This window comes from Ptychodera flava, chromosome 10, assembly GCF_041260155.1.
Source record: "Ptychodera flava strain L36383 chromosome 10, AS_Pfla_20210202, whole genome shotgun sequence".
In the NCBI taxonomy this organism is placed as follows: Eukaryota; Metazoa; Hemichordata; class Enteropneusta; family Ptychoderidae; genus Ptychodera; species Ptychodera flava.
Genome location: NC_091937.1, coordinates 37,918,195 through 37,941,551, shown reverse-complemented (window position 1 = coordinate 37,941,551; position 23,357 = coordinate 37,918,195). Strand labels below are relative to the sequence as shown.

Genomic DNA, 23,357 nt, shown 5'->3' with positions numbered 1-23,357 from the left:
TCCCTATGTCAGTCGGGGTATGTTTACAACAGCGCGTCCTGAGTGGCGTGTTAAACATGCATGACCTGTAGTTTCCGTGTTGACAAATCTTAGCCGGATCAACTGAAGTTTTTTTTTTCTGTAAGGCTAAACGAAAAACAACATGGCTCAAATTACATTACCTTTATGAAAAATATGGTGGGTTGGTTGGGATTTTTTTATTTTGCAATGTTTTTTTCTCTTTCTCAATACTCGTCTTGCACAATAGTAGCAATGAATAGTTCCCTCGCTTCATAAAGGGCCACGTTATAAGATTAATGTGGTATAAAGAATTAAATTCCATGAGTTTTCTTCAGGAGCCTCGTCTCTCTAGCATATTCAATCCATCGCAAGGTTTTTCTATGTCAAATACAGCATGTTATTGCCCATGCCAGAGTTGAATTGCATATGAAATCAATACTATATCTTTAAGATAGTTAGCACCTCGAAAATTAAGGATTTCATCTTTCGCTCAAATTTTCATCAAGGAAACTTTTAACCACTCTCTTTCAAAATCAAGAATAAAATTCTGGGGTCACAGCGCAAAGTTTGGCACTGGAGAAACAAAATTATTACTTCACCGATATTTGAAATAAAAATGGCTGCAATCCTTGTATTATCTCTACGGGGGAAAATATAATTTTCCGATTTCCTCAGAACTTAAGCCGGGTAAAACTTTATTTACTCCATAAACTTTCAAATGAAATCCCGTCAACTGGTAGACCAAAAGAATACGTTAAAGTTTGAGAGCCAGAATGTTTCTCCCCGAGAGACATTCTCCCTTCGGCCTAAATACAAAAAGAATGCATTTTACATTTTCAAAGTACTATTAAAACAAAAACAATCTCGCCGAGTCCCGTCGAAAAAACATCTCGCCCAACATGCATGTCATGCACTGCCAGGCTCTGTCTTTACGAAGTTACAGTGGGACAAAAGTTCTTTCCGGCTGCAACTCTCCGGTCCCCAAACAACAGAACGAAGTTTTTTTGACAACGCACTTTCGTTGTCACCAGTTACTCATTTTCATTCTGTTCAAGGTGGCGTTATACCCTGCCATATGAGGAGTGTATGCGACATCACTAACTAATTCAACGAGGCTGAGGGGTGGGGGTGCATGGGTTTACGATGAGAAAAACTCCGAGGATGTTCATTTAATTAAAGTTTTCTCAACATTTGCAAATAAAATCGAGTACTGGTTATGGAAATCCCTGGCCGTGTTTTGCTAGCTTGCAACAATGGATGGTTACACTATCAAAGATCTCCAACTCTATCGGATTTGTATTTCTTGCACGATTTCAGGTAGGTTTTTATTATTTATTATTTTTACTTGCTCATGTACACAAGGCTCTAACAAGTGTAGTGTCAGCGGGTAAAAACTACAATGGGTCGGGTAACAGGAACCGCACGATTTTCCCCTCGGCCGTATATTATATGAGGTAGTTCTTTTGCGGATAGTTCAGTGATATCCATAACGTATACAAAGTAACTGTGATCGCAAACCGATCGGTTTTATCGTCGTTCTTGCCGTACTGTCACACATATAAACACAGTCGGTAATTTTTCAAGTCTGTCCCGCTGCATTCTAACTCGCAATCTACGGATCTAACCTCTGAGGGAAGAATCCGGCGTCAAAATCCACTCGACGACGTCCCCACCTCGTACAACTGTGGTTCAATATTAACGGAACTATGACGTCACTATTTTGAAGCTTTGACCTATAACAACCCTATAGCCCTATGACCCTATAACAAGTCAACTTAAAGAGTACATACGTACATACATACATACATACGTACATACATACATATACAATTTAATATTTATCACACCCGCACGTGTTCAATTACAGCAATGTAAAATTTATGAAAAACATAGTAATTATATTTCTTTCCTCGAATCTCCTGATTGAAATGTATATTTTGACTCATGCATTCATTGAATCAACAAAAACAGAATAGTCAGCACCGGACAAAAAAATGAATAATGTACGTACGTTTCTAGCAGGTATGGAGAGAGAGAGAGAGAGAGAGAGAGAGAGAGAGAGAGAGAGAGAGAGAGAGAGAGAGAGAGAGAGAGAGAGAGAGAGAGAGAGAGAGAGAGAGAGAGAGAGAGAGAGAGAGAGAGAGAGAGAGAGAGAGAGACAGACAGACAGACAGACAGACAGACAGACAGACAGACAGACAGACAGACAGACAAAGGGTAATTTCAGGAGGGATCAAAGGTTTGATAATATTTTCACTGTTATTCTTTCATAAAATGACTTGTCCTTAGCCTCTTCATGTAAATACGACGAATATCAAAGTTTGAGGTATTATGCGCATTAGGAACAGTCATTCCGACCCTCAAATGTTTACAATATTATTTTGTATATCACCTGTGAGGCTCATTTTGAAGCTTAAGGAGTAAGTAAAGTTTTCACAGGCTTGGTTCTGTGAAAACCGGGGAAATTTACATTCCCTCATAGAGATTACACAAGGATGACAGCCATTTTGAATTTCAAATATTGATAAATATTGTGTAATTTTTTTCTAAGAAAATGGTTGAAAGAGCTTTCGTTTTCGAGGCACGAACTACCTTAAACCCAGGCAATACAATACACAGTGTTCAATACACGACGTTATTGCTGACATATAAGTTCTAGTCCAGATTAACATCTAACTCTACGATACGATTGGAGATTACTTACATTACCACACACATCCTGTATTGAGAGGTTGAGCACAAGGAATTTCAATATAAAATTTTGAGCAGAGCAAAAATCTGTATTATACAAACAGAACAAAAAAAGTTTAAATTACAATGTCACAGCTAATACATCCTGATTGATATCAGATGTAGAGATTTGCTCGTTTTTCCTTTCTCGTTCCCCCCCCCTTTGTGTCAGGGTTGCCCTTGCCTCCCTACGTAAGGGAGGCGTGGAAACCAATTGTAATGATTTCCAATACACGATGACCGATCCGAGGGCTACACCTGATCATAAGGTGTCTTACAAATATGAGGTTTCAAACTATGAATTCTTTTCTGGTCTATCTCACGTGTAGGCCCTTTTGAAGCTCTTGCAGTAAACAAACTTATAAGTATCCACCGTCATATTTTTGTGAAAAACTTAACTTTTGCGCGACAGAGTCAACACAGGGGTAGCAGCCATATTGAATTTAAAATATCGGTGAATTTTAAAATAAATTGTTTCTCTAGAACCAAGTTTTGTGAGGTGTCCTCGAGTTTTATTCTAATTTTGAAAGAGAATGGTTGAAAGTTTCCTCCAGGAAAGTTTGAGCAAGTGTTTAAGTCTCTATAGCCTTTGATATGTTTTAACGAAGGCCAGAGTTATTGAGAGTCTCATATGACTACAACTCTGCTCCACTCCCTTTCCAATATTTGCAACTATGCACATATATTCAGCCGTGATATCTGTGAAATGTTTAACCTCTTCAATTTATCCATAGACGCTAGGATTTTCCCCGGCCTTTCACCTTCGTGTTTCGATTGCGAAATACTATTTAGCATAGATCAGTGCCATGCGCAGAGCGCGCGCGATTTTTGGGTGTTTTGGGAGCAATTCTCGCAAATTTCAAAAACTTTATTTGACACCGAACACGTTTTTGTCACGTAGACCCTGCGTTGCCAAGGCCCTTCCCCGTTTATGTCCAAATAAGGGATTTCGCAAAAACTATAAATATATTTCCATGACGGTGGCAGCCCCATACGGGAAAGCATTGCACGAGGGAATGAAATTGCCTCTTGTGGAAACTTTGACAATGTAAGTCCTGCGACCATTTTTTTTCTATTTCATTTATTTTCCGAGAGATTTTGCCGTAGTTTCCTGTAGAAATTAGGTGGTCTTACTTCAATTAAACGCGAAAATGAGGACAGTATTTCATTGTGAGCATTACCTCGTAAGAGTATTAGTTGTCAGAAGGTAACAGCAAATCGGACTAGTCGGTGTCACACTTCGGCGAAGTTGTTCGTCAGAGTTTTGATATTGTGGGCAACAACCCAGGGACAACTAATTGACAAACTTGTGGCGTGTGGTTTTCTATATTTCCTGTTGCATCAAACAAATTCGACCTTGAAATATCGGATGCACCCATTTGATTATGTGTCTGAACATCGCCGTGACTTTGGCGCACCTGAATTCTTACAGTGATAGTCTTCTTTCGTCAGTGTACTGTATTAATTAACTTCAAACAAAGACAGTAGACTGTTAGTGTCTCTAATTCAAATTTACCCACTAGGGGAACGTTGATTTGTAATGTGGCTCGGCCGAGTCCGAGTCGTCTACAGTATTTTCCGAGTTCCAAAGAGTAGCCGAACGCTTACACATTTTCAGTGCTCTTTACGTGAGCTGGTGACGCCGTTACCCGGATGTGATGACTTGGCATGGCTTTCCTTGTTTTGGCATGGCTTTCCTTGTTATCTGCAGATAATTTTTGCTTTAAATTCTGTATAGAGGTCAATATATCCATATATTGACTAAGGACGGAATATTTACATACTGCACATTCAGGGCTCGAAATTAGCGGTAGTCCCGCGTCCATAGACTACCAACTTTCCCCTGGGGCTACCAAAGTCCACGTCATGGTAGCCCACTCGGACTACAAAAGCTTGGGACATGAAATACTTGGCGTGCAATGTCAGTCACTTTCGGAAGAACTTAATACAGTCGACATGCAGTTTCATTTATTTGAAGCAATTACCCTTTCATCTGTGAAGAGTTTATTTTCTGATGACTATTACAATTTTCACAGCTACGTTGTTATTTTCACAAGATGCATCTGGCGTTTGATACTAGAATTTTGGGTTGCTTTTCCGTGTGCAGTCTTTGCATACCAGTTCACACTATGCTGTCGATCGGCAGCATACAAGACGTACTTGGGTCAAGTTTTGGGGTTTTGATGCTAAAATTTCACAAAACTGTCGCTTTTATCAAGAGATTTTGTAATCAGTTTGGTTTGAAATAGTAACATAAAACACTGTGTCAGTTAGGCTTGGCTGAGTTTCTTTGTCTTTTATCTATGGTTGTCGATCAGTAAAATGTATTACGTTCTGTATAGAGAGACTCGGGTGTAACAAGGCATGCCAGTTCATAAAGATCATGAGAATTTTTTTTTCTGTTTTTCTTTACTCAAGTTACAATTTCTTTGGATTTGTAAGCCGATTTTGAAAGTGATAGAAAGTGTTAAAATGTACATAAATTATCATAAATTAAGCGTTCGTGACACATAACATGGGGTTTCTCGAGTTGAAGCCCCTACTTTTACTGCTATTTTGTGTTGCTGAACCGGGGCTTATACTCGGACGAGTAAAGTAACCCTAAACTAAAATACTCATGGACAACCAGCCACTGTCACTGGGCTACCAACTTCAGAAAATGGTAGCCCAAGTGGACTACCAGGGTAAAAAGTTAATTTCGGGCCCTGACATTGTTCAGCCATATGATGTATCTTCATAATTAATGTGTCACTCGTTGAAAATACATTTATTCGTACATCCCTACATTGAACTCTGAGTCATATGAAATCCACATTTACTGTGCTACTTTGAACCGAAAGCATTTATCATTGTCGTCACGTCCACAGAAATGCAGGAAAAGCGGATATGTCTGAACAAACTTGTTAATTACCCGAATTTTGTTCTTTAATGTCTTTTTATAGCTTGTATCAAGCAATGACGCGATATGATTGCATTTCCGTGGTTAGTCTTTCCCTCTTTAGTTGTGGGTTCAGATTATGGCTGAAAAATATACGCCAATACACACAACCTTGTATCACATTTCACGACATTTTAAGTATTCGATAAAGCCAGATCCGTAACGAATAGGATGCTGAATCTTACTTAGAATGTCACCGGAAATGGACACTGTTGATAAAAAAGGTCGTTATTCGACCCATGACGGCAAGTCTTTCGTGGCGCTTTATCCTCGACTGAGTGTTTCCTGTCCAGATAACTGTCGGAGGTTATCCTGATTACAGACGTATTTCACTTCTGAAGATCCGGGAATCTACAGCTAAATCTGAGCTGGCATCATGCCCACTTATGACACCATCTTATCAATGCTCAGCGTCGGTCATAAACACAATTCAATGAGCATTTTGCCAAAAATAGATTTCAGCTCCAACCCCCATCTATCAAAGGAAAGTTGCTAGGGGCGCCATGTCAGGATCTCTGATTAATTACCTTTGGTTGCCTAGCTTTCGTTTTTCTCTTAGACTGTGCTGTAATACAGCCATGGGTATGCAACTCATGAGTTATTGAGGTAGTACGTGCCTCGAAATAAAGAGAATTTGACCTGTGTTCAAATGTTCAGCAAGGAAAAAACTTACACCATTCCCTTTTGATATCAAGAATGAAAACCAGCCTCACTATGCAAAATTTGGTACTAGAGAAACAAATCGCCCAATATTTTACACACTCTTGAAATTTAAGACAGTCGCCATGGCCACATAGGAAAACAATAAACAATAAATTTAATTTGCTTTTCACGAAAATTTTCACTCATTCAACGAGTTTCAAAATGAGCCCCTACAAGTGGTAGATCAGAAAAGTCTTGTAAAGTCTTGTCTGAGAGTTTATATCCGTCACCGAGGCATTCTATCTTAAGAAACACGAACCTATTTACCTCTGGTCTTACAAGTTGTTTTACGGATAACCAATCCGTCATTCTCTTACTTTACTACTTCTGTCTTCCGAGAAAGTGTACAATGACCGCTTCTAATGCAATTATAATATAATTTCAATTTGAGGTTACGTTCGCCTAGACTAAAAAAATCCGTCGCTCAAGGCAGGACTGTGTTCGGTACTATGACGAAGGGAACGGCCCTGTCCCGAGCGACGGATCATCCAGTCATAATGGGCTTCTCGCTACAAAATTTTGGCTCGCGCTTTCCTCATTGAAGCTACACCATTCTCTTTCAAGTTCATGACGGAGAATGAAAATCAAGGGACAGCTTGCAAAGGGTGTTAATGGAGAGCATTACCTAACAACGTATTGTCTAATTATTCTCTCTCAAAACAATACAATACAGCAAATCGAGGATACGTTACAATTTCTCTATATACCAAATCAGCCGCCATTTTTCCTCTGCCGCTCCTCCCCCAAATCCGGGAAAAAATCAAATTTTGTTTTATTTTCAAAAAAGCATTTTATTTTTTCAACTAATGTAAAAACAAGTCCGCACAATCTGGCAACTTTGAGAGAATGCAACACGGAGTTGTGAATATCTGTCCCAAAGGCAGTGATTTCTTAACTTTGGAAACATCCACAAATTAATTCATTACTTCAAAAATTTTCAAATTTAATTTTTTTATGTGTCATAAACAACTTTGTCATAGGGCAGCCTTTTTACTGAGATAAAACTGGAGTCGAAACGTTTCCTTGTTTCCTCGTGGAGGCCAATGAACCGAACTTAAGCTGTATTGAGTTTCTTTAAAACGTGCGTCTGGCACCTCTCCTTAGTTTTGGTGTGCGATACCTCAAGACGTTTGGAGTGCCTTACACCAAATGTACGGATTGGTGCTAGACTATATCAATTTAGAGTTTAACTTCGTTTTTAAGCCTGGCAGCGAGCAGGTTGAAAAGACAGACGCTGACAAGGTCAATGAAGCTCTAATGTTGACCAGTGACACTTTTAAAGATACGCCCTCGGAGTAGAAAAAGAAAATCAAAATATATTTTATAAACAAAACAAAAATACAGGGAATTTAAGCTAGAATGCGCCTCGGCGACACATATTTGGACTCTCAAACTGTCACAATTCTTTTCTGATCTACCACTTGTGAGGGTTCATTTTAAAGCTCTTGGTGTAAGAAAACTTTTCACTCGCTTAGTTTTTCGAAATTCGAAAATTTTATTTTTCTTCATAGAGTTAACACAGGGATGGCGGCCATTTTGAATTTTAAATATCGGTAAATCTTGGGTTATTTGTTTCCCTGGTACCAAAATTTGCACAATGACCCCCGGTTTTTATTCTAATTTTGAAAGAGAATGGTTGAAAGATTCATCAAGGAAAGTTTGAGCAAAAGTTTAAGTATTTACACGATTGGAACTAATTTGGGATAATTGGATGGTGAAGTAATGCCGATTTAATCTACAAATGTAATCTCATCTGCGTTTCTTTTTACATTACACACTTGTTTTTATGAGTAATTTGTATTATTGCAATATTTATCTGTACGACACCTTACACTTTTAAGAAATTTGAAAAATATGAAAATCCAATTATCCCAAATTAGTTCCAATCGTGTTTTAATTTCACTTTCGATGCGCGAACTACCGTCATACATGAAACTTTAAGGCGGGTAAAAAAGCTATTTTTGTTACCTGTTGTACACACCCGCTTAGAACACGTAAAATGTACAGCTCGGTTCATTTCATGGTATCCGTTAGACAATTTTGATCAAAGCCCTTCCGAGTAAATCAGAAAGAGTGGTCTGTACATTGCGCCGGATTCATGACGTAACCGCTACGTCCCAGAGAATGGAAAAAAGTAAACAAGTAAACATCTGTCGAGGGGCTATTGGAGCATGTATCGCTCTCGGAGCATTGGATTTTCAGTAAGTTTGTTTTAAGAGGGATATAAATACACTTCTTGACTATGCTCTTAAAACCAGGTCAACAATAATTCCCCTCACTCATTCATACTGTACGGCAGGCATACTTCAGTGTCCTAAATAGTCTAAAATTAGGTCGTGGCTCCGCGTGCAGTATCACAAATACATACCATAGCTTACGATAGCTGTCTCTCCTGTTGGTAGTAGTCGCATTTAACGTTGAAAGCTTTCATTAACAATTTACTCCTTGAAAAATTCCATCGTTTCTCTGCGAATTTCGAGAGAAGACGGTAATTTCTCTCTCATCATGAAATAGAACATTAGTTTTCCTGAAATTGACTTAAACATTAAAACAGTTTCCTCTTCGGGAGTGTCAACATTCGCTGGTGAAGGTTGAGATGATTTAGTGTTAGCCACAGGTTTTAAAACGAGCCTCGACACACTGAAGTATTCGCACACAGATTGTACTTTGAGAGCATCCGCTTTGTGAAAACTCTATTTCCGGCCTTGGCCGCTTGCTTCTCTGTATACATAACAGGTGTACCACAGGACGAATCCATCGGAGGCACCGAATAAATTTCATAATCGCAAATTTCACTTCCGTTAGTAGTTTTTTGGTGTTTTTACGTATGACTGTAAATTTAAGCCCTGACTTGTATTGATACATCACGGATATGATGACGTCATGGCACTAGCGCCAGCGATTTATGATGAAGCGATGGAGCTTTGGATCTGCCCTTGATATCTAAGACTTTGAAAAGTTGAACAGTGCGCTAGCTATTTTTCTTGCAGACATACGAAAGCAAGTGTTGCTTTTCAATCATGCAGAATGCAAAAAATATTATGTTAATAATTTGTCCTTCATGTGTTTCATCGTTGTTTCAGTTTCGGTACTGGCCAATACAAGCACTTCAGTTAGTATGCGCCTCGAAAGTGAAAGACTCAAAGCATCAGTAATGCTAACTTTCGATGATTTTTTCATTATTTTTATTTTATAAATCAATTGCAACTTCTTATTCTACTCCCCAAAGAATGTTGAAACCCCCACTATTTAGCTTGTCAACTTATCATTCAAATGTGTTAAATGCATTTTTATTGATTACATTTGAATTGTAGTCTGGACCAGAAGTCAGTTTTCAACAATAACAATGCAGTTTACAACCATAGGGGCTGAGTTGACAAGCTGGATATTGTATAGCTGGATATTGTATATATAAATATTCTCTGGGGAGAAGAACAAGGAACTATGGTACACATTCAAAATAAAAATGGTGAAATTATCATCAAACGTTAGCATTACTGGGGCTTTAAACTTTTGGTCAAACTTTCCTCAGTGAAACTTTCAACCATTCTTGTACCAAATTAACAATAAAAACCAGGAGTTTTAGAGAAACAAAATATCGAACATTTATCAATATTTGAATTCAAAATGGCCAACATCCATGTGTTAACTCCTTTGGGAAAATGAAATTTTCGATTTCTGAAAACTAAGAAGGTAAAAACGCTTTTCTTACTCCAAGAGCTTTCAAAATGAGCCCCCAAGTGGTAGATTAAAAAGAATTGTAAAAATTTCAGAGTCTGAACATCTGTCCCCGAGGCGCATTCTACCTTAACCACACCTTATGTTTTGAACCAACGAATAATGAAATCAAGAGTTCATTATTTATCGACAGTGAAAAATCACTTTTCGGGGACAGAGTACCTAATAAAATACTGCATACGGTAAAATATAACACGATTGGAACTAATTTGGGATAATTGGATTTTCATATTTTTCAAATTTCTCAAAAGTGTTAGGTGCCATATAGCTGAATGTTGCAATATCGCAAATTACTCATAAAAGCAAGTGTGTAATGTAACAAGAAAAGCAGATGAGATTACATTTGTAGATTAAACTGACATGCCTTCACCATCCAATTATCCCAAATTAGTTCCAATGGTCTTATATATAGGCCTACAGACCTTATTTCACTGTTAAGGATCGAAATCTCAATGTTGTACAAGTTTCATCACTTGGACAATACTTGAAATGACAGTTTGACACTAAATTTTAACAATCGTAATTTGCTGGTCTATTTTTGTGAGAACCCTTTTTGGGGTCTGTGGAGTGAGTGAAGTTTTCACAATTTTATTTCTGTGTAAATGAAAAATATTGATGCTTTCCCATTGAGTTAACACACCCAGGGTATAGAGGTATTTATAGCTTGTTTTATTAGTATTGGTAATGCGAAGAATTTGGTTTCTCGAATCCCCAACCTTGACCTTTGCCCCTGATTTTAATTCATGGTTATGAAAGAGAATGATTCAAAGTTCTATATGCAAAAGTTTCGATGCACGTATTGCCTTAATTGCGATAACCGTGCGTGAGGAAAATCCAACTCACACCGGACTTTACCTCAAGCACCATATTTTACAATTGCAATCAGACGAATTCTATGAAAACCACTGACCCAAACCTTCTCCTCCGTCTTGTAACAATGGCACGCGGATGTCCTCGTTCATTTTGTTTGGGGTTTCTCAGTCACGTTGAGTAAAGGAGAAGAGTTTCCGGTGAAGTACTTTTTGCCGTTTTCATTCTTGGCTGTAGTAAGAATCGGTACAGGCCATGTTATGGTGTTGCAAATATTTTAGGATATAGAGCGCCCCAGGGACAGATATGTGGACTCTTTAGATTTTTATGAACTTTTTTGGTCTACTGCTTGAGGAGGGTCATTTTGAAAATCTTTTAGTAAGTACAGTTTTCACTGCCTTACTTTTGTGAAAATCGAAAATTTGATTTTCCCGATAGGGTTAACAAAAGTATGGCGGCCATTTTGATTTTAAATATCAGTAAATGGTAGAGGACATCTTGTACATAATTTTGCATGGTGACCCTTCATTTTTCTATTTTTGCTTTGTCAAGAGTGTGGATTAAAGTTTTGTTGAGGATGTTTCTGTGAAAGTTAAATTCTTTAAATTTCAAGGCGCGTTAATACATTGGTTTGAAAATGTTCACTAGCTTTGTTTCTCATGAGGTTTGTACGTATCATAATACGATTCATTACTTATCGATTTTCACCAGTTTGGACTGTTTTCCTCGAACATTTAGGTCACACGCATCCCGAAAATAAAGGAATTTTTTAGAACGTGTTCTTTATAAGACTATGACATTCTCATAATGAACAATAAAAATCAAAAAAATTTTTTAGCGAAAAAAATACCGAAACTTTATCAATATTTAAAATTCGTGATGGCCGCTATATCCTGTATTAAGTCTACTGGGAAGCATCAATTTTCGATTACACACAAACAAATAATTTAATAAAAAGCCTTCAAAATGAATCCAACAAACTAGCGAGATTTTGTAAAATTTTGAGTGACAAGAAACTTTCCCGAGTAGCGTTCTGCCCTAAACAAGATGCGCCCAATGAGTAATTACGCACATCAATTGAAAAAAGGTTACTCCTGTAACAAGAAAGAGTACAACACATAAAGTTGATATTTTGCTCAACGTTCTGATTAGAGCTTTGGGTCAAGGTAACACCTTTGACCTAAACAGTTAATTTGATAGACGCTTTAACAACGGTGATTGGTTTCTTTTTGACTTGTTATTTCACTGTCATAAATGTCATGTGAAATAAACAGATATAGTTCCGTTTTAAATTGTAAATCTCTACGTTAAGATACCAGATTTAATGTATGCGTTTCATGTAAAGTACTCGTGACCTTTTTTATGAAGTGTTTGTTGTTGGTCACGTTACAACATCATGACTAGTAAACATGTTGCTAGCTTAAAATAATGCTTAATCATTGTTTTCATAAGTTTCTTCCTCTGGCACAAACAAGTCGATTCGCTTCGACAAAATGGACACTACTCCTAGTTAGCCGCTTTTAAGCAATTTCCTTGATACGACGAACACAACTGAATAAGTCTAAGTTCCGTTTAATGTTCCCGGTGAATTGTTTGCGGGCAATATCATTCTAACAGCTAGTATAACAAGATAAACACAAAATTGGTTGTAATCTGTGTGCAAAACACAATCATTTTTGTAATTACATCTTTTCCAATTTCGTGAAACTGTGGATATAATAATATTCGCCGAGTAGACTATGGAATATAATTTCATTTAATAGTTGTCGAAGAGCGGCAGTTGTCAGTTTGTGTCCCGTTTCGCCAATGAAAGATGTATATGTGGCTCGTTCTAACTCTGAATACCAATGGAACTAGGAAAACGATCGCAATAAAAATGTGTCATTAATCAATCGAAGACAATGTTTCGTAGTATGAATAAGTCGGTCAGGTCAAGCAATAAGCGTAGACTCCACCCTAGAGTTTACAAGGTTATATAGGCCTGCAATGCAATTTATCATCCTGCAAAATTTCATTGAAAAAAGACATAAAGGTAAAATGCGCCTTGGGACAGATATTTGGACTCTCAAATTTAGACAATTCTTTTCTGATCTACTGCTTTTTGGTGCTCATCTTAAAGCGCTTAGAGCAAGAAGAACTTTTGCCGTCGTAATCTTTCGAAAATCGAAAATTATATTTTCCCTGTAGAGTTAACATAGGGATGGCGGCCATTTTGAATTGCAAATAGCGGAGAATGTTAGGTGTTTCTTTAGTATAAAACTTTGAGCGGTGACTCCTGATTTTTACACAAGATCTGGTAACAGCAGTGTTGAAAATTTCATCAAGGAAAGTTTAAGCAAAAGTTGAAGTCCTTTACTTTCGAAGTGCACACTACCTTAAAAAATTGTGATTCAGCGAAATTTTGCGTCGACACCTGAGTCCTGACTTGTCGAAACGAACTGGATTACAATATCGTTATCTGGGATTCAAGGTCCATGTTTGTATATTCAATCAGAAAATGCCTTTACGGGGTTATCTAAGGTTCAGTGTTGCCTTGAATATTAAAACAGTATATTATGAGATCCACAAGTGTTGTTTTGTTAGCTTACCAACTCCTGCTTGCTTACAAACAAGTATGGTTGAATCCGGCGCAGAATCCGGGTCGAAAGTTCACGCCCTCTGCCGATAAGCTAAATCCCATTTCGTCTCCTGAATTACTCTTTATGTACATCAATATGGAAATAATACTGGATTACACACATTCTTTGACACATGGGATCTCACATAATATTTTTGAATTTCATTAAATTTGGAAAGACATCACTACCAGATACTATCATCAATACTTGGCTCGGTTTTCACATATCATAGGAAAGGTTTCCCTGGGAAGACTGCGGGTGGATGTCAAATTTCACTGCACAAGTATTGCTTTTAAACCCTATCCGGATTAACATTTGAGATTTTCCAATCTACGAAAAACACGGATTTCTAATATTATGATTCCTGTGTAGAGAAATAAATAATTACGCGAAAGGTACGGAAAACTATTAATCAGAATTTTAATTTCTTCGGTTTTATCAGCCCGCGGAGCTTTACTATCAATGGTGATTTCAAGTGCATCTATTGGGACTGTCCTACTGTAAAATTTCATGGAAAGGGAATTAAATTAGCGCCGAAGTCAAAGTACGCCTGACCGCATGAACCTTCAATGTAACACAGCGGCTGAGATTTAACGTTGACTGATTATTGATTGCTTGTTAGCGGTCATCGTACCTGTGTTCCTCAAAGTTTGCCATACCGGTAGCGTTTGCTGTGCTGTGTATTATGTGTTACATTTTACAGCTGTAAAATCGAGCTGTAATTGAACGAGATTCCATGCTTTCCTCTTCAGCGCGTTGAAAGGGGGTGTTGGCGGGGCTGTGACGGGGCTGTGTTACGTTCGCGATGTCAAGCGTCATGGTAAAACAAACCTTCCCTGTATAACGTTCAATTAGTACTTTACTGATACTATAGGGAGGGGGTAATCCTTGCAAAATTCAAACAAGTATAAAGTTAGTTATATTTTTCACAAGACATAGTCGTTTAATATATTTTATCATTGTGCCCTTGGTTTTCACTGTTCACGACAGACAGTATTTTCATATTAAACTCAGTGTTAAGCAAAGGCATTGTGTTGTTTTATTGCTATCAGTACTTTATCGGTCGTCAACCTGTTCGTGACTGCCTAAAGCATGTCGGTATTTTGGGCCGTTGAAGTAATGTGTTGATGTGCGCAAGACGCTGACGCGATTTCTAAAGTGAAACAATCGTGCGCCCATCCGGTAAGAATGATAGTGCTATTTCATGTATCTATGTACTGAAAATGTGACCTCCACGTTAAGAAGAACCTGCGGTTTCTTTCGTGCACTAATATGTGAACAATTTTGCCAGTTTTACTCAAAAGGTTATCACAAGCCAGCAACACTTAAATTTCGTTCTGTTAGTAAAATATGGTGACTTGCTCTGTCATGCCAAAATGCATTCAGTTTGTCAAATAAAGTCTACGTAATGTCGATAACCGAGTTTTAACCTGGACGAAAAGTCATTATCAACAATAACGTTGGATTTTGTTTCCATTGTATTTGCAAGGTTGATATCTTTAATATATTTCAGAGTGATGAAGGGGTAGATGTAACGAAATTTAAATAAAATATTGATCTTGTCCCTTTAACACCAATGACGGCCTTAGTTGTTGCGGTTGATAGCGACACATAACATTGGCTAGATAGAAGGCCATTGCTTCCAGATATAATCGTATGATATTGATATCATTTCAGTAGAAGGCAGGCTCATTGGCAATTCGTAATAATTCTCGGTATCGTGCTGGCGATACACTTTGTTCCTAGCTCAGACCATTTCCGGAGCACGGTATTTTTGGAGAGTAACTCATTTGTACTCTGAAGGTGATGTGTTATTTAAGAATGTGACACTAAAAACCGACTGTCGCGGCTGTAAGTTATGGATAAAGATCAATATAAAGACAATATATCTACCGAGTAAAGTGAAAGTTTTCAATTTTTACAAGTGCGCATGACAAAAACACTGCAGTGCACAACTGCGACGCTCGAGAACCGATCGCACAAAAAGAAATAGCTACTAGGCCAAAATTATCGTTTGAACTTTGCCCCATCGTTGCTATGTTTATCAGCTGCCTCTTCAAGCCAAAAACACTTTTGTACAGTTCGTTGTACACTGAATTCTGATTACAGCTACATCCGGGAAAGATTGGGGATGAAGGCATACATACCTCATACAATTATAATACACTCCCTCTCAGTTTGTTCGCAAATCACAACACGTTGTTTCGTCATTGCACCACGGCGCATGCGTGAAATCTGGTTTCTAAGAAACAGCTTGTCACGCCTCCATGCTTTAGGCTTATCTAGCTACAGCTACCTACATAACAATGAGCGAGTGGCAAATATCCAACAAATTTATGCTTAACACCAAAAATAAAGTGAAATATTACGAATGCATTGTTCACAAGGAAGTATTAAGACGTTATTTGATTGGTTTGTCGTGGTCAGCTGACCCTATTTTCTGCCGCATAAAAACTCGTTCGAACGAAATCTATCACAACACTCCACAGAAAGAACGGCTCTATCAACTATTGGATGTCGGCTCGCTCTGCCGTAAGTAAAATAACACACTTTTTTATTGTTGGACTTGCTCTTGGGAGAAATAACGATTTTAATTCGGAAATTTTACGACTTTGCAGCAAGAGTCTGGATACAAGGAGGTGGATGCAGTAGAGTGCTGCTGGAAAAGCCAGCATCGGAACCTTTTGACATTTGAATCCCATAAATGAAATTGACATTGTTGCAGCCTCGCTACCGAGTCAAGGTGGTTCGATGCGTTCGTTTTTGGAACAAAATTGAAGCTTTTACCAAGTGCAGCGAATGAAACCACGGTATTATGACTCTGGCATTCTTAAGTTTATGAACTACTTTTCCAAGTTCGTTTTTTTCTCAAAAGCTTGGATTCTGTAATTCGTTTCTGGGAGCGACAGACACAATATCTATCGTTGCATTTGCAAAACACAACTACAGCACAGCACAAGTGTTGATGTTTTAGGTGGTGCAAATTTTCTGTCTCAGTATATTGTGTCTTCGATATACTTGGAAAACCTTATTTCAATTTCTAGTTACATTTTCCCCCATTCTGTTTGAATTTTTCAGTATTTTGTATGTGTTACCGCATTTGTACTTGTCGTTTCATGGAGTTATTAATATTTAGAATTGTGTTTGATTATTTTATTGTGTTTTTGATGAGCTGGTTTGTTGAAAGTTTTTGGAGGCAAAGTTGTTACAGGTGTGCGCAAAAGCATTTTTCTCTGTGAAGCACACTGACACACCGTCAAACCTTACAGTATCTGTTGTGCAACTGGCGTATATCTTCAAAATAAAAGTGATGGGTCAGTCATCACATTATTAGTACTTCGACAAAGGTTGCTCGTAAATGTCACTTTATGTCTGATCACTGGGTGCAAGAATGCTGTTCTCTTTAAAAGAAAACTATTTCATGCTTTGACAAGGACAAGTACTCGCGACAAATTGTGGACAAATTGTTAATGAATCGAACGATTTATTGATAGGACTTAATCAGAAGCTAAAATTATTGTCGAAGTATACGACGAAGTATATGACGTTTTTAGATAAGCAATATGACGTTTTTAGATGAGCAATATGACGTTTTCAGATGAGCAATTTGCGCTTATTTCGGAAGACTTCGAAAAACATATTTACAGATTTGTACATACCGTGACATTGTTTAAGGACAAGAGCGCATAGTCGAATGAGTCACCTGTTTTGCAATCATGATATGTAGAAAATGTATACATGAAATAGACATTGTTATCCTTGGAAAATGTTGTTTGGTTTCGACCATTTAGGATGTTTAGTATCCGCGAATAGCTACTGTCAGTAAATATTTTGTGTGGTATTATCGAAGAGATAAATTTCACATGTGTGATATCCAATTGCCTTGAAAGCATTTCAACGGACAGTCATGAAAGTTTCATCCTTTCTTGGCCAACAAGTGTTACATGACCGTTGCCGTGATAGGCTATCGGCTATTTCCTGAACGGACCAATACCATTTCCATACGTCTTAGACGCCTACAAAGTTACCATATATGGTCATAGAGGTGGGCGTGGTTGTGGGAGAGCTTAGCCAATCATTAAACGAGATGGAGAAAAAGTTTATCTTTCATTGGTTGAAAGGGAGAGGGCGTGTTTTAATGTGTACCACAAACAGCACAACAAATAATATGCGATCAAGCGATGAAGTTTTGCCCTTACTTGTACATTTACTTCGATTGCGCACGAGCAAGGGCGTGGACATGCTAATAATCCTTAGCGCCAACTGCTCGCACTATGCATTATTTACGCTGTTGCCATGTAGTTGCCATGAAGGTAGGGACCCAAGAAATCGTCGCTGAATTTCAAAACGTTCTCATACCAGAAAAAGTGGAACTTTCACTTCATAAGACAAATCTGATAGTTTTCACCTGTCCATTGCCGAGAAAGACAAAAGAAAATACTGACCGACGGACATTTCAATTTTGATGCGCTCCGTCGAAAAGAAATTGATAGAGCGTACCTGTGTTATTCAATCAGCGAGGGATCGATTTGCTTTCACTTTGACGCCCAGAGCGATGAGTGTTGTAGTTACGGTGGAGGGTTCGTGCAGAGCCGAATCGCAACAAAACATTACTCAAAAATATTAAACCAGGTTTATAGGATATTCAACCTCGTCACCCCCGTGGAAATAGCGTTTTTAGCGTTTTATGAGTCCTACCAGCGCAGCGGAGATGCGTTGGGCTGTCAGGGAGACAACTGTAGGGCCAAGATATCTGAAAGACCACATTTACATAGTAGTAGCCTACGGGTAAAACCACTGGCTAAGCCGAAGAGCGTGATTTCCTCAATTGTACTAAAACTCTCGTTCAACGTCACAAATTACGTGCTTGGTTTTGAAATAAAATCTCACTGAATGTGATTACCAACCTTCGTTGAACGACCTTGTGTTACCTTGTGCTCACTGTATATGTCACTCGGCAGACTTACCTGAGCTTACGCTGTTTCATGGGATTAGGTTGGCCCTTCCTATCAAATAATGTGATGCAACACACATCGTTTTAGGATCGCCAAGCGGCATATTGAGTGAATTACGTGGAGTAAAATGCACTCAAAAGTGATGCTACAAAGTGTGTAACTACTGTGTCGGGTAGTCAGTCCTAGGTAGCAGACAAATTTGTTGTCACTGTGTGGTAAGCAAATCCAATGCATTGCAATGCCGCATTTCACCAATGCCATACCGTCGATGGCGCACTTGAACGTGAAGATACCGGGACGAAGAGGAGCTGGCAATTAGTTTGTGTATTTCAGCTTCCTCCTCACCTAAATCTGAGCACGTGTGAAACTCTGGCAGGCAGCCTGAGACTTTGCTTTTGAAATTATTATCTTGAGAAAACTAAAAGGTGAACAGCGTTCCTCCCTTTTGAAGACTGTGAAGGTGGTGATGAAAGTGCTTTTGTGTATGTTCAGATGCTCTCGCAGAAAGCACAGTCTCTCCACCCAAACAAACCAATGGTGCACGAACACCCTGGTGTACGATGCGTCGACTCACTAGATTGTTGAAAATGAGACACCTTGGTGTTGATATATGGGCGATCTAACAAAACGTTCCTCTGTTACTTGGTTTCGGTGGTATTTACGGCCATGCTCTCGTAAGAAGCATTTGAAACAATGTCATTTGGAGACGATCGATTCAGGGAAATTATTGAACACGTCAAACCGCGCTATTACAAATAAAATCACACTTTCAGCCATTTTTTTCGCCAATAATAATTGTCATTCAGTTGGTCGGGGAGGCATACGAGAGAATGTTATTGAGGTTAAGTATTACATTTCCAAGGATATCGGACAAAGATTCAGACGTTGACTCCGGTGCGAACGAGAAGCGCCATTGTGCAAAAATGTTCAGGCGGGTGTTTCACAACAGTTGGCTCCCTACACAGCTATCTCAAGGATATGTAAGCCTGATAGTGACCTACTCGTATGGTGAATGTTGGAATGCATACATGAACACCAGTAAGAGCCGTTACAGTAAGTCCTAGTATTACACTCAAAGTGCAATTTATGATCGATCAAATTAACGGAAGAATTGTAAATCGTGTTAAATCGTGGCTTCCACGTTGGAAAGTTTTAGTCTGACAACAAACAAGCGTCTGACAACCCTAAAACGAAATGAAAAAATGTTATGTGTAGTCTCTCATGAGTATCAAGAATATTTCATAACTTTATTAATCTTCTTTTCCGGAGACTAACCTGTATGCGATGCAGATGACTGAGGCATGCGGAAATGACTGATTGTGCGCCCTCAAACAATCCTCGTGTCAGTGTGGCCACGATTTTTCCAACTCCCTCTCCGAGATATCCCTTACTTCTCAGCTCAACAGGGGAGTAAATACCATAGAGGTGGGAGCGATAAACCCATGCTGACGTGAAATCGCCCCAACTGCGTCATCCAAACTGTGTCAGGCACGGGCAATATATGCTTGCCATGACACATATGAGCACGTGTGTGAGACACCGGACTCCGTGAGAGAACGCTATAAAACATAGAGACAGTCATCAAGACTGACTCCCTAGGCTAACTGTTTTTCAAACACTTGAAAAACCAGTCGTGGTGATCGTCTCGTCTCGGTTTTCAGATGTATTAGGTGGCGCCCGCTTGTTTCTGGTCGTGACAAAACAATCTGAACCCGGAAATGTTCATTTATATTTGATTTGCTTTAAGGAAACCTAAAGAGATTGGATTATCAGCTTCCTTTGACATGACGTCATCTGGTCAGACACCGCTGTCGTTTAAATGTTTTGGTAAATGTCTCCCTAGGTCATACCCATAAGTAGTAAACATTATATTGTATATAAACATGACAAATTTTATCTCTCGACAAGAACAACATCGCCTTGCAGTGTCATTTGAGCCTTCAGTTCAATCGATCTTGAAATAGATTTCATAGTCAGAAAATCAAAATAAAATTAAAAAAAAAATCTATAAAGTAATAATAATAATAATATTTTTATTGCTTGCTTGTAAATATAGGATTTACATCACATTTGTGGCAATAAAAGTGTGATACAAAAATAAGTTAAAATTTTCTTCAATAAAGATAAAGTATTACAGTATAATAATAGTAGCTAATAATAAATATAACTAGGTATTTCTTTGTTTATATAAAGTAAAAATATAATCTGCAAGTTGTTCATTAAAAGATAACTCCTGTTTTGTTAGTAGAGAAATAAGCTGATTTTCAGTATCGTCGTTTGGGAAATTGATTTTACTGAAAAAGTTCGTTCTTTGGACTTTGTATTTCTGACAGACTAATAAAAAGTGTGTTTCATCTTCAATACTGTTGGTGTTACACTGATTGCAGTATCTTTCAGTAATTGGGGTTTTTGGAACAGTGTGTCTCCCTTTTTCAATGTGCTAGATCATGATTGCTAATGCGAAGTTTGGTGAGCAATTTTCTTTTCTCACCTTGCAACTGTGTTAAGTAGGGTTCTAATCTAAAATTACGTTTTATTTTGGCATACATTCTTAGTTTATTATTTTCATCAGTGATCAACTTTTTCCAAAAGACTTCATAATTGTTTGTTAAATTTGTTTTCATTAAACCAGTTATAACTTTGTGGTGTTTAAGTGATGGAGCTTTATCAAGGAGTTGTTTACTTTATAAAGTAAACAACTGACCCAGTCAAGTTGTTTGGCCTTTCACGCGACTGAACTATTACAATGGTCCTTAAGTCCCGTCGCACTGTGGTACGAGACTACATTCCACTGACAACTAAATTTAGGATCCAGATTGTACATTCTCCATCTGTTCAATGATTTTGAATATAATAGTGTTGTAATCATTTACAGATAGTTCCATGCTCATGTGCACTGCAACATCATCAAATAGTGACTAATCGTGATCACCCTTCCTGTTAACAACGGCCACTCAATTTTGTGAAGTGATGACTTGCGTGCAAGGCAACAAGAAACACGGGCCGGGCGCCCTCTAGGTGTGATGATGTCATCTACCAACAACAGCAGCGCTGATCTCTTAAACGTTTGAAAACCTGCGGCGTTTACTTGTAGTAAATTATAAACGAATACTCGTAATATAGTCTTAGAAAAACTCTGTGATCTGCACCACCGAGTTGGATTTTCTAGAGTTGCCTTTCTTTGCAGAGTGAAAGTCATGATATTTAGAACATTTGTCCCAGCGGGCCTTATTAGCCATGATGATCGATCCTGTAGTATCGGTCATACACTAAGATTCTCTGCCAGAATATGAATTCTGTTGTGCACTCAGTAGAAATGGACAGCCGGGAGTCGATGTGAGTTTGATTTCGTCTCAGAAGTATAAATATCTCTACGTTTTAGCATTTTTATGTCACGAAAATTAACATCTTTAAGATCAAATAATCTCGATTTAAGGTAGGACGAGCCTCGAGGACAAATATTAGGACTCTCAAACTTTTACAATTCTTTTCTCATCTACCATTTAAGAAAACTTTTTACCGGCTTCTCTAGTACTAAAATTTGCAAGGTGACCCCCGATTTTTATTCTTGATTTTGAAACAGAATGGTTGAAAGATTCGTCAAGGAAAGTTTGAGCAAAAGTTTGAATCTTTCACTTGCTAGGCGAATACTACCTTAAACGAAATGTTCGTGTACTTGATATTAAGTTACTGGCTTATTAAAAGGTAAACATTTCCCATACGACGGTTAGCCATTGAAATAGATCTTCCTTTTCGAAGAGCTGGTGTGGATAAAGAATCATGATTTGGAAAATCGCCGTTGTATTTCAGTTTGGGAACTAGACAAAGGTTCTTGCGGCAATCGATTATGATAGATTTCTCGTCCGGTGGCGGGCATCCGATCTGCTCGACTTCATCGTTGAGGGCGCCGAAGACTCATCAAACAAATGTTTCATGAAACTTTGTTTTCGGAAAACTAGTTGAAAGTCCACTTTCATCGAAATATAAACAAGATTTCTGATCATCATACTCGGTACGGTACACAGAGCAAGTTCTGTGAAAGCATACTTCATGCAAATTTAAACTTGAACTTTGAATACGCATGTAATTACGAACACTTGGGGCGAGGCTATCCAGATTTAGAGGGACACTTTGCCCGATGGACATGGAAATCCCACTTTAATATCTGGGTTGAACAATTATCTGAAAAGTACATTTTCTAGATGGTTGAACCTATTTTCTTGGGTTTCGAGGAGAGGGGAAACTATTCCAGTGAAAATTGGCGCAGCAAGGGCAAGCCAGGCAGCAGAAGGGCAACCTCCCGGTGTCTGCTGCGGCTTGGAATTTCTACCGGAGGCAGAATACCGTATTTAGAAGAACACATCTTTAAAATATGTTGTTTCTAACTTACAATATCATTCAAATCATTTTTTGCTTACCATACTAAACCGTAGGAGGACGGAAATATTTTTTCCTACTGCCTTCGGAAAGTAAATTACTAAACTGTATCTATTTTTATATGATCATTGACCCGCTACACAATACATGCGAAAAATCCCTTTACTGTCGCCACATTTTACCTCATTTTACCCCATTTTCAACAGACTGGGATGAATTTAAGATAATTTTTTTTTATGGCAGCACAAAGTTTTGCAGCAAAAACTGATAGTGGATGGGTCGAATGAGTGAGGTTGGAAACGAAAGAACGGACATATAACTTGGCCCGCAACACAGAACTAGTAATAGACCAGACCAGGATAAACGAGTACGTTGAAGACTAAATATCACCGAGAAAGAAAACATAAAAGACATAATAAGCTATCTTATCCTTTTGAAATGACGTCATTAAAGTGGCGTTTCTGTTGTCTTGACATGATGCTATTGATT

At 38.3% G+C, this 23,357-nt stretch overlaps 2 protein-coding genes across 3 annotated transcripts in view; one reads left to right on the top strand and one right to left on the bottom strand.

Annotated features, from left to right (window-relative positions):
* Window positions 1–20,024, bottom strand: part of LOC139142701 (protein downstream neighbor of son homolog) — a 116,675-nt gene extending 96,651 nt beyond the window's left edge. The window contains exon 1 of the mRNA XM_070712768.1: window positions 19,767–20,024. The gene's annotated coding sequence lies outside the window, so the exon portion shown is untranslated. The remainder of the gene's footprint in view (window positions 1–19,766) is intronic.
* The window catches only part of LOC139142700 (nitric oxide synthase 1-like), a 38,661-nt gene continuing 19,030 nt past the window's right edge, over window positions 3,727–23,357 (top strand). Inside the window, exon 1 of one of the 2 annotated variants that reach the window (XM_070712764.1) lies at window positions 3,727–3,778. The gene's annotated coding sequence lies outside the window, so the exon portion shown is untranslated. Of the gene's footprint in view, window positions 3,779–15,949; window positions 16,069–23,357 lie in introns of those variants that run through there. The other variant, XM_070712763.1, reaches the window with a different exon arrangement.